Below are 12624 nucleotides of genomic sequence, written 5' to 3' on the forward strand. Positions count from 1 at the left end.
CCACCCCCCATCACTACGGCTGCCACTCATCCCACCCCCCATCACCACCGCTGCCACTCATCCCACCCCCCATCACCACCGCTGCCACTCATCCCACCCCCCATCACCACAGCTGCCACTCAATCCACCCCCCATCACCACCGCTGCCACTCAATCCACCCTCCATCACCACCGCTGCCACTCATCCCACCCCCCATCACCACCGCTGCCACTCATCCCACCCCCCATCACCACCGCTGCCACTCAATCCACCCCCCATCACCACCGCTGCCACAATAAGCAGTTCATTTTAATATTGCCTGCTTATTTATTTCTTTTATCGTGTGTGGGGGGCCTCCTACATGATTTTCGCCTAAGGCCTCAAAAAGTCTAGAGCTGCCTCTGGCTTTGTATGTTGTTGTTGTTGTATATTGAATTTAATTTGTTGGGTGAGTGGAAGCCAGTGGAGGGATTGGCAGAAAGGAGAAGCAGACCCTGAACAGTTGGTAAGATTACTTATAGTTTCACGGCATCTGTCCAGAGGGACAAGAATTACCAGCAACTGGGGGATTGGAAATTAAGTCAATGTTTCTACCTGAGTGCTGAGACATGTATACTGAATTCCACTTGCTAAATTCTCTAAGCTCCTGCTGCCTTTCTGGTGTGGCTCAAGTTATAGGCTTTTCAAAAAATACTGCCTTGGAGGTCCTTTTCTTTAATATTGCTCCTAAGTCCCTGAAATTGTTTTTTAGGATGCTCCATCTTCATCTAACTTTATCATTGGTACCAATGTATACCATGACAGCTGGGTTCCCCCCAGCCCCACCCAAAAACTGTCCATCCGATCCATGATGTGCCGAACCTCAGCACCTAGGAAAACAACGTACTGTCCAGTGATCACAGTCATTGGGACAGATTGCCCTATCTGTCCTTCTAATAATTGGGTCCCCTACCACCTGTATCTGTCTAACCTTTTATGTAACCTTGCCCCCATTCTCACTGAAGGAGTTGTTCTCCCTGGCAACCAGGGAATCACTCTGCTCCAGTAATGCTATTCCTTGACTGATAAACCCAACATCACCCAACCAGGCAAATTTATTGGGATGTGGCAGCCTAGGATTGGCTTGTCCGTGCATAGTCCCCGTTGCCGTTACTATGCGCTTTTAACGCGCATGCACTTTATTGAGTCCTATAGATAGGGCAACGGCGACGCTTGTGCTTCATACTGGCTCTCTTTCGGATGAGTGGCCTTCCTTCCGGATACTGCACGTTTGCCTTAAGTGCCCTTAGTGATGGCCTATCCATGCACCGACGGACTTCGGCTTGGTTCACTTCCAACCACCACTCCTGTGAGCCTCGGCGTCTGGCATTCCTGGGATCCTTCCATTTGGTACCCTTAATTCCATCAGTGCTCTCACCCTCTCTGATACCCTGTGTGGTAATGTGCCTCTATGTTCCTGGTTTTATTCAAATAAACTATTTATTGTTCATTGATTGTTGACTTTGGATACCCCTCTGGTAATCGGGTTTGTCAGTCCCTGTGTGCTGTCAACTATCGTTGTGTTTAAATGAGTTTTGGCATATCAGCACCAGCATACATCATGTGGGGATAAAAAGAGAGAAAAAGAGGCATGATAGAAGGAAAGAGAGAAGGAAAAGGATAGATGGAGAAAGAAAAAAAAAAAAGGTTGGACTATCTGTACAGAGGTAGAGGACAAATACAGACAGAAGGAGAAAGAGAGAGAGAAGGAAGACAGACAGAAAGAGGGGGAGAGAGAGAAGGAAGCCATGCAGAAGGATTGAGAGGGAGTAGAATAGGTGGATGGAAGCAGGAGGAGAGAGCAAAAATAGCCACACAGTGTTGGGAAAACTGAGTTCATGCTCAAAGAACTGTGCATGTGTGTAGACCAGTCCACAGAACTGTGCACAGAATCAGGGTAATACACACATCTACACAAGCATGAACATGCTCGTGAGTGAATTGTGTTTGAATTTTCTTTGGTGCCCAGTGGCCAGTTTAAAGCACCGTAAGATCAAGATCATTGTTGAGTGGTCATCAGCTCCTGTGACAAGTGACCCTGCTTGTTCCTGTGATATACCACCTGGTTTTCTTTCTGACTTCGCCTGATCTTGATACCTTCGGTACCTGACCTCTGGCTTGCATCTTGACTCTGCACCATGCTTATCCATTCAGCTTATCTTCTGCTCATGTGATACAGACCTCAGCCAGGCTCCTTTTTACGCTCTCATCTTTCAAATCTGTACCTCTGATGCCAACCCGTCGCCAACCTTTGCCTGTCTGACCAAATTCTTGCCTCCTGCTTCTGCTTGCCCTGTGGTTAAACCTGGCAAGAATTCCTGTTTTTTAGCTTCTACATCATTTCAAACTCCCATTCTTCTGCTGGCCAGGACTTGCTAAAGGGCTCCAGTGCCACTCCATGTCCTGTCCTACTCTGTCATCAATCTCTGGGAACAAACAGGACAGGAGGTGTAAGAGTTAGCCCTCTCATCAGTACGCCCTCTACCAGGAGACAGATGGAGAGATAAGGAAGATAGTAAAACGTAGGGAGAGAGAAGGAAGTAAAGAGAAAAGGAAGCCACACAGGAAAAAGAAAGAGAAGGAAGACAGGCAACAGGAGGAAAAGACAGAAGCAAAGAAGGGAGAGAGATTGAATATAGACAGAAGGAATGAGAAAAAAAGAGAGAAAGAAGGTGGTATAAGAACAGAGGGAGGGAGAGAATGTGCATCTCCATGTGTGTGTGCATGACTGTGTGTGCGCAGTGTGTATACACTGTAGTCAGTGCCAATCCTTTTTTTTTTTTTGCAATTCCACTATAAAACAATTTTCTTGGCTTCAGAAATGGAAGTCATAAGGCTTATGACAAATGACTTTAACGCTCCAATTTTTATGCCGACATCATGAATTCCTGAGTTCTTACAGTGCTACTGTTTCATAAAGTCTGTTACATTTCAACAATGCTCTCTTATCTATGCTTCTGAGTGATTGCATTTTACAGAACTGTTTAGCACATATTGCGAGTCAAAGCAAGACGGAATTCAATAGCCCGTTCTGAGACTTACCAATAATGGGTTTTAGAAGGATGAAAAGGCTGGAGAAGCATTGATTCAAGTTCACTTCAAATCTGACTTCAACAGGGAACCTCTATTCACTCAGCAAGAACAGATTGGCAAAAGGAATGACGCGCTCTTTATTTAGTCCTCATTTTGATTTTGCAGACAAACTGTCTGAACAATGTTATTTTTCCCAGCAGTGGAACTGGGTAGAAAATTTTTGGCTGAAGGAAAATAAATGAATGTGCCAATGTGCTTATAGATGAATGAGCTTCACACAATTATAAACAGCAGTGCACAAAATCAAAAAAGACAAAATAGAAATGGTTTGCTCAGATTTGTTTTGCGCTTGAGTCTATAAACATTTCAAAGAAACTAACACTGATTACGCTTGCCTGATTTAGCTTAAGTTTGCTCTCCATAAAAATTATCACAAGCGTAAATGTAACAGCTGTCAGTGTGAATGAGTTGCGCATTTTCTCAAGGTATTGACAAACAGTAAACAAGCAGCTTTAACTTTTACAATTTCCAGGACTCTAGGAACAGCACATAGTATGGAGAACATCATAAGTAAAGGCAACAAACATTGATGATTATTTCAGCTACCAGCATACTTGCTAGTACCATTACCTTACATTACCTGTTGTGGGATTTCTCCATTATAGTACTTATTCCCCTTAGCAAAGAATTTATTTTAGGGGTTCCTCACTTATTCACCAGTATTTTTTAAACATCTATTTTTTTTTTATATATATATATACAGTGCCTTGCGAAAGTATTTGGCTCCCTTAAACTTTGTGACCTTTTGCCACATTTCAGGCTTCAAACATAAAGATATAAAACTGTAATTTTTTGTGAAGAATCAACAAGTGGGACACAATCATGAAGTGGAACGAAATTTATTGGATATTTCAAACTTTGTTAACAAATAAAAAACTGAAAAATTGGGCGTGCAAAATTATTCAGCCCCTTTACTTTCAGTGCAGCAAACTCTCTCCAGAAGTTCAGTGAGGATCTCTGAATGATCCAATGTTGACTCAAATGACTAATGATGATAAATAGAATCCACCTGTGTGTAATCAAGTCTCCGTATAAATGCACCTGCACTGTGATAGTCTCAGAGGTCCTTTTAAAGCGCAGAGAGCATCATGAAGAACAAGGAACACACCAGGCAGGTCCGAGATACTGTTGTGGAGAAGTTTAAAGCCGAATTTGGATACAAAAAGATTTCCCAAGCTTTAAACATCCCAAGGAGCACTGTGCAAGCAATAATATTGAAATGGAAGGAGTATCAAACCACTGCAAATCTACGAAGACCTGGCCGTCCCTCTAAACTTTCAGCTCATACAAGGAGAAGACTGATCAGAGATGCAGCCAAGAGGCCCATGATCACTCTGGATGAACTGCAGAGATCTACAGCTGAGGTGGGAGACTCTGTCCATAGTTCAACAATCAGTCATATACTGCACAAATCTGGCCTTTATGGAAGAGTGGCTAGAAGAAAGCCATTTCTTAAAGATATCCATAAAAAGTGTTGTTTAAAGTTTGCCACAAGCCACCTGGGAGACACACCAAACATGTGGAAGAAGGTGCTCTGGTCAGATGAAACCAAAATCAAACTTTTTGGCAACAATGCAAAACGTTATGTTTGGCGTAAAAGCAACACAGCTCATCACCCTGAACACACCATACCCACTGTCAAACATGGTGGTGGCAGCATCATGGTTTGGGCTTGCTTTTCTTCAGCAGGGACAGGGAAGATGGTTAAAATTGATGGGAAGATGGATCATGGAGCCAAATACAGGACCATTCTGGAAGAAAACCTGATGGAGTCTGTAAAAGACCTGAGACTGGGACGGAGATTTGTCTTCCAACAAGACAATGATCCAAAACATAAAGCAAAATCTACAATGGAATGGTTCACAAATAAACATATCCAGGTGTTAGAATGGCCAAGTCAAAGTCCAGACCTGAATCCAATCGAGAATCTGTGGAAAGAACTGAAAACTGCTGTTCACAAACGCTCTCCATCCAACCTCACTGAGCATGAGCTGTTTTGCAAGGAGGAATGGGCAAAAATTTCAGTCTCTCGATGTGCAAAACTGATAGAGACATACCCCAAGCGACTTACAGGTGTAATTGCAGTAAAAGGTGGCGCTACAAAGTATTAACTTAAGGAGGCTGAATCATTTTGCACGCCCAATTTTTCAGTTTTTTATTTGTTAAAAAAGCTTGAAATATTCAATAAATTTCGTTCCACTTCATGATTGTGTCCCACTTGTTAATTCTTCACAAAAAATTACAGTTTTATATCTTTATGTTTGAAGCCTGAAATGTGGCAAAAGATCGAAAAGTTCAAGGGGGCCGAATACTTTCGCAAAGCACTGTATATACTTAGCTAAATCATCATTCATGTCTAAAGTCTTCTGTATGGTGAGGGCCCTGCCAACAGGAAGTTCCCATGCCACCAAACAGTGACATGTACAGCAAATATGGACTCCCCTCCTCTGCATAAAGAATTTAAAAGACTTGGGAGCTGGAACATCAAATGACCATGGATCTCAGTGTGTATTTTGGGCATTTAAAACTGCTTCAAAGTTAGAGGGGGCAAAGGGTAGGAAAAGGGTGTCCAGAATTCAGTTTTTTAGTCATCTATGGAATAACATTATCTAAACCCTAAATGGAAGAACTTAAGTTTCCTAAAGCACTATGTATCAAAACACTTACCATGCTTTCACTTTTTTTGTTTTTTCCTTAATTAAAATACTTCTTTCAGCTTTTTTTTTTTTTTTATCTCAGTGCTACATATAAAAATATTGAAAACATCTTTGGAAACTACATTAACATGTTTATGTCTATACTGAATTTAAAGTATTGGGTTTAGATCTACTATGATGTATCCAACACCATGTATAAGCGCATAATGTTTCACAATAACAGTTTAAATAGACGTTTTTTTATCTTTTTTTTTTATCTCAATGCTGCATATAAAAAAATAGTGAACATCCTTTGAAATTAAATTGACATGTTTAGGGCTATATGGCATTTAAGTTATTAAGTTTGGATCTACTTTAACTATATTGTAGCCACCACCAAGAGTAAGCCCATCATTTTTCACCGTGGCAGCTTGAAGTGACATATTTCATGAAAACTAAACGAATGTACAAATTGCAAAAACCACAGCAAGCAGATAAAATCTTTGCTCTATCTGTTTTAGTGTTAGTGCGAACAAGTCTCAATCCTGATAAAAAATCAAAAGCAGTATATTTTCAGGGGCTTACAGGTAAAAGGGACCGTTGATCTGTTGTAGGTCATTTTAACATCAGTCTAAGGTCAGAATGGGATTACCTTAGAAAACATTTAAGATGGATTTTGAGAAGAAAGGGGGTTCCCCTGGGATTGGGACTTTTTAGGCACCAATAGATAAAATTTGCAACAAGTAAGAATTATTAATAAATGTTTTAATGAAAAAAAATAATATATACAAAAAAAGAGAAAACATTGAAACATGCAAATATATACATAAAAACAATTGCAAGCTCAGGTGTATGTGCAATGTAACCAGAGAAACACAACCAAAAGGACCAGAAGATCCGACGCGTTTCGGGGTTCTTGAGACCCCTTCGTCAGGGATAACGCTAATGTCCTATCTGTAAGTATTCAAAAAGATAAAATGTATAATGTTCTAACAATATCATATCTGTTTATACAATATATATGCACAACATATTTTGACAGGTGGTTTTTACTTACAGGGTTGGTTTACACATAAGTTTAAGGCTTGCAGATTAAAAACAGGAGGAAAACTGTGATCCAAGTACTGCCAAATGCCTGAAAGATTTTTTCTCCTTTTTCCTTTTCCTTTAAGATGTTATGCAACCATCATAAGATGGAGAAAGGGGGGATGGGTTTGTGATCCTCAAAAATATCCTGATTCAGGGCAGCTGGAGTCCAATAGTAGCTTGGCTTAGCGGGACGGGTCAGACATAAGCCTGTCCATACTGCAAAAGACCATGTAAAGAAAAAAGATGTAATTGTTAAAAAAATACTGTAAATATTAGTCTCTTTTCTTAATAACAATGATATGTCACTGATAAGAAAAGAGGAACTGCCAGAACAATAATGTATCTCCATTTAAGAGTCTCGTGAATATCGCCATATTTATCTTTTAACAATTGAAATTGTATATAAAGAAAAACGACAAAAATGAATAAAAAAGGAAAAGAGTTGTCAGTGAAAAACACACCATATAACCAAAAATATACACTGAGTACATATAAACCCAGTGTGGCTGTATGGCTGTGGGCAAAAGAGATACACAGCTCAAACCAAAAAGGGAGGAGCAAATGTATAATGGCATATCGCAGGAGTCTAAAGAGACACCATTTGTTCTGGCAGAAAGGCACGAGGATGAGAGGCTCAATCAGTGCCACAAAGGAATAGAAAAGATTAAGAAGAAAAGAATTAAGCAGAAAAAAAGAAAAAAAATTAAAGAGATCTTTGTAGAGAGTACCTTTTAGATGACAGGGGATCAGAAATCTGCATGGACAGCCTTCTCCCAGCAATGGATCGCACAAATGATCCACGCTGGGAGCCGGTATTATAGCGTCCATGCAGCTGATCCCCATTAGGCAAATGACTGCAGATCACCGCCGCCAGCTGAGGGCTCCCTGGGCGGTGTCTGCCTGGTCACGGACACTGCGCCCGACGCATAGATGTGCGTCATGGCGCCGGATGTGGGCGTGATCGGCACGTCACTGCCCACCGACACGGAAGTGATGTCAGCGCATCGCACAGGAAGTGCGGTCGCTGACATTCCGGGGGTGTGGCTGGCACTAGGAAGTGTCAGCAGAGTGTGTATATATCCACCCGGATGGGGGGGGCATGCCAGTGATTGACAAGTCCCGCTTTCCGTGCCGGGCTGTACTGGATAGGAAAGAATGAGGGGGTCACTATTTATCATAGCATAAAAGTCTGATGTATTTAATAACAACTTAACCAGAAATCAAACCACTTTGGAATTGGAATAGGTTGAGATTTAAGAATGAAAAAGTCAGATTGGCAAATGAATAGGCATTTGGCAGATGGCGGGCACAGCTGTCGACCTGTTCTTATTACAATGGGCAAAATTAGAAAAACAAAATATATACATGGGCATTAATATATACAAGATACATAATACAATATTATTATATTACAGTATGAGACACATATAAGATGCATATGACAGAATCAATTGAGGGAGATGGGATACAGCACAACAATAGATGAAATTATTAGCTATCTCTCCATCCCACCCGAATGAAAACCCTCCAAAAAAGGCTTAAACGAGACTGCCTCGTTCAGCCCGGGGGGCTCAGTAGCTCTAAGTGAATATATCCATCGAAGCTCCAGCTGCAGGAGACGTTTGTTCCAGTCTCCGCCCCTGGAGCTGGGATGGATACGGTCCAACACCAAGAACTTGACTTTTGGAAAGATGCCCGCATGTACTGATGCAACGTGGCGTCCCAGGGGTAGTTCAGGATCGCATGTCTGCATGCTCCTGATATGCCTATATATGCGCCTCCAAAACTCCAATTTGGTCTTGCCCACATAAAAGCAATTACAGTTACAGAGCAGAAGGTAAACCACCCCAATGGTACGGCAGTTCGCAAAGTGCTTTGCCTGAAATTTAATACCGTTGGGTAAAATAATGTCACGTTGCACATGCATGAATTTGCAATAATTGCAAGATCCGCACATGTATGTGCCCCTGTATTTACACGGGTCAGATTTAGGTGGCTGCTTGAATTCGCTCGAAACTAATTTATCCCTAAGTGCGGGAGCCCTCCTGTATGTAAACTGAGGTGTTTGGGGTACATGAGGGCCCAACAGAGGATCCAAAGCCAGAAGGTGCCAGTATTTGGAAACTATGTTGCGTAGATCCTGATGCTGCTGTGAATATCCTGTAATTATTCTCAGAGTGTCATCAGTTTGACGTTTTTTTGGGGTCAGAAGAGTACTTCTGTCACACATTAAAGCTTTTTTGTACGCTTTTTTCAAAGTTTTATGGGAATAACCTCTGAGCAGCAATCGACTACGCAGACCATCTGCTGCTGTTTTGTATGAGATGAGGTCAGAACAATTGCGTCGGAGGCGCAGATACTGACCAGTTGGTATAGATCGTATCAGAGGCTGGGGATGGAAACTGGTAGCATGGAGGATGGTGTTCCCCGCAGTGGGCTTACGATAAAGACCACTGCGGAGGACACCATCCTCCCCTCTGGAGATCTCCACATCAAGAAAAGTTATCCTAGATTGATCTGTGGATGAGGTAAAGGAAAGATTGAAATTGTTCCTATTAAGTCTCTCAATACACTTATCTAGGAGGTCATAAGAGCCGTCCCAGATTAGAAAAATATCATCAATGTACCGGATCCAAGTCCGGATACAGTCAGTGTACAATGAGAGAGATTCATCCGAAAGAAAAGCCTTTTCCCACTCCCCCAGGTACAGATTGGCGTAGGATGGGGCACAACAAGTACCCATCGCTACGCCCTGCACCTGGAGGTAGTGGGAATTTTGGAACGTGAAAACATTATGGGTGAGGATGTACTCGAGAAGAGTCAAAATGAACTCACCGTAGGGGTCCAGATTTTCTTGGCCTGCGATGGTATGGCGTACAGCTGCAATTCCCTTGTGGTGGGGGATAGAGCTGTATAATGCCTCCACATCAATGGCTACTAGCAGACAGTCCTGGGGAACTATGAGATCACTGATTCTTTCTAAAAAGTGAATCGTGTCTCGCGTGTACGATGGTAATTGTATAACAAATGGTTTTAGAAAGGCATCAACAAGCTTGCTGGCATTGTCCGTGATAGAACCACATCCGGATATGATGGGTCTCCCCGGAGGATGGACAGGGTCCTTATGGACCTTGGGGAGAGCGTAAAAGGTAGGTGTTATGGGGAACGAAGTACGTACGAACTCCCAAGTATCCTTAGTGATGATGTTATTTAGATACGCCCCATCTATTAGTTCATAAAATTGTAGATTATACTTCTGGACGATGTCCTGTGTAATTCTTCTATACCATTGTTGGTTTTTTAGGATCATATGGCACATGTCAATGTATTGGGTGTCGTTCATCAGAACAATGTTACCCCCCTTGTCAGCCGGCTTAATGACAATGGAGGGGTCACCAGCAAGGGTGTTGATAGCCCGTCTCTGTTCAAGAGTAATATTAGAATCCAAGAGTGTCTGCATTCTTAATTTGTCCAAATCTTTAGATACCATTTTCAGAAATGCATTAATATTTGCATTCTGAATGGAAGGATATTTATCCGACTTTTTCTTTAAGGTAGGATGGGATTCAGAGATGGGGGTCCCCAATGGTTGAACGCCAGCTAAAAGGGATGGTAGGTCGACTCGATCTATTAAATCCTCATTCTCCTCCAATAAAGATATGAGGGCATCCAAGATAGGGCCGCTATCTGGGGTACCTGTCGGGGCTGTGCCAGTATGGCGTTGGTACAGGGTTTTGAAATTAAGCTTACGAGCGAAAAGATGTATATCTTTCAAGAATTCAAATTTGTTGAGACGAGTACTGGGGCAAAAACTAAGGCCCTTCTTGAGTATTGAGGATTCATCCTCGGATAGCCTATGGTTGGAAAGGTTTATGATTGTAAGATCTGTGTCAGGCACAGGGTCAGGCATCAACTGGGTTGTGTTGGGACTTGGGGTGGTGCAGATAGTTTTAGAGCTTGTTGATGAACAAGCTCTAAAAAAGAGGGATCATACAGATCGATCGTGCTGGATAGTGTAGATGGTGATTGGATTGTGGACAAATTGTTAGGTTGCGGGGGCTGGGAAGTGTGAAGTGATTGAGGAGTGTTGGTTGATGATTGATTAGTGCTGGGGGGTTTAAACATTGGGAATATTCCCTTTTTAGTGTTAAATTTTTTTGGGAGGGACTGAACATCCGTGGACTCCTCAGAAAGTGGTCTCTTTGGCCGTTCAGCCAATTTTTTAGTTTTTGGCTGTGAAGTGTAGTTAGAGGTGTTAGTGGGAAGATCTTTTTTGTTGGAATTAGTGTTATGTTTAGTTTGTGTCCAATTGTATGCCTTCCCCTGTTGGAAAGCGAGTCTGTCACGATTTAATTTTTTTTGTTTATTACTAAGAATGCTTTTGTTATAGACCTCAAGATGTTTTTTAAGCCTTGTCTCTTGTTCTATGTAAATTCTATGTGTTTTGAAAGCCTGGATTTTTTCACATATTATGGCAATTTCTGAATCCAATTTCTTGGATCTAACTGAATACTCCTCTATGAGGAGTTTCATGAGGGAGGCAGAGCAGTCTTTTAAAGACTGTTCCCAGTTGGATTTGAAGGTGGTACTTAAATCCTCTAGTAATGAAAACACTTGAATTCTTAAACCAAAAGGGTTAATGTTTTCTTGAAGATAATCCCTGAAGGATTTAGCATGCCAGAAAAGAGAAGACCTCTTTTCTAGCAATTTCGATAGATGAAAAAATGAAGAGAGTAAATCAGTGTCCACAAATTCTTTAAGGTTGTACTCACTCATGTACTGGGTCATAAGTGCCTCCCAGTCATCGCCAGTGAATCCAGACATTCTAACACCTTGATACGTCAATGCCCAGTAAAAAAGCCCAAAGAAAAATAGGAAAAAATAAGAATATGATTCACAGATCTTTAGAAAAGAAGTTTTTTGTTAATATATCATTCAAACAGACAAAAACAGAATTTCTTTACTAATAGATGGGGCGTATCTAAATAACATCATCACTAAGGATACTTGGGAGTTCGTACGTACTTCGTTCCCCATAACACCTACCTTTTACGCTCTCCCCAAGGTCCATAAGGACCCTGTCCATCCTCCGGGGAGACCCATCATATCCGGATGTGGTTCTATCACGGACAATGCCAGCAAGCTTGTTGATGCCTTTCTAAAACCATTTGTTATACAATTACCATCGTACACGCGAGACACGATTCACTTTTTAGAAAGAATCAGTGATCTCATAGTTCCCCAGGACTGTCTGCTAGTAGCCATTGATGTGGAGGCATTATACAGCTCTATCCCCCACCACAAGGGAATTGCAGCTGTACGCCATACCATCGCAGGCCAAGAAAATCTGGACCCCTACGGTGAGTTCATTTTGACTCTTCTCGAGTACATCCTCACCCATAATGTTTTCACGTTCCAAAATTCCCACTACCTCCAGGTGCAGGGCGTAGCGATGGGTACTTGTTGTGCCCCATCCTACGCCAATCTGTACCTGGGGGAGTGGGAAAAGGCTTTTCTTTCGGATGAATCTCTCTCATTGTACACTGACTGTATCTGGACTTGGATCCGGTACATTGATGATATTTTTCTAATCTGGGACGGCCCTTATGACCTCCTAGATAAGTGTATTGAGAGACTTAATAGGAACAATTTCAATCTTTCCTTTACCTCATCCACAGATCAATCTAGGATAACTTTTCTTGATGTGGAGATCTCCAGAGGGGAGGATGGTGTCCTCCGCAGTGGTCTTTATCGTAAGCCCACTGCGGGGAACACCATCCTCCATGC

This window comes from Pelophylax lessonae (genome assembly GCF_965119305.1).
Source record: "Pelophylax lessonae genome assembly, chromosome: 5".
NCBI classification, from domain to species: domain Eukaryota; kingdom Metazoa; phylum Chordata; class Amphibia; order Anura; family Ranidae; genus Pelophylax; species Pelophylax lessonae.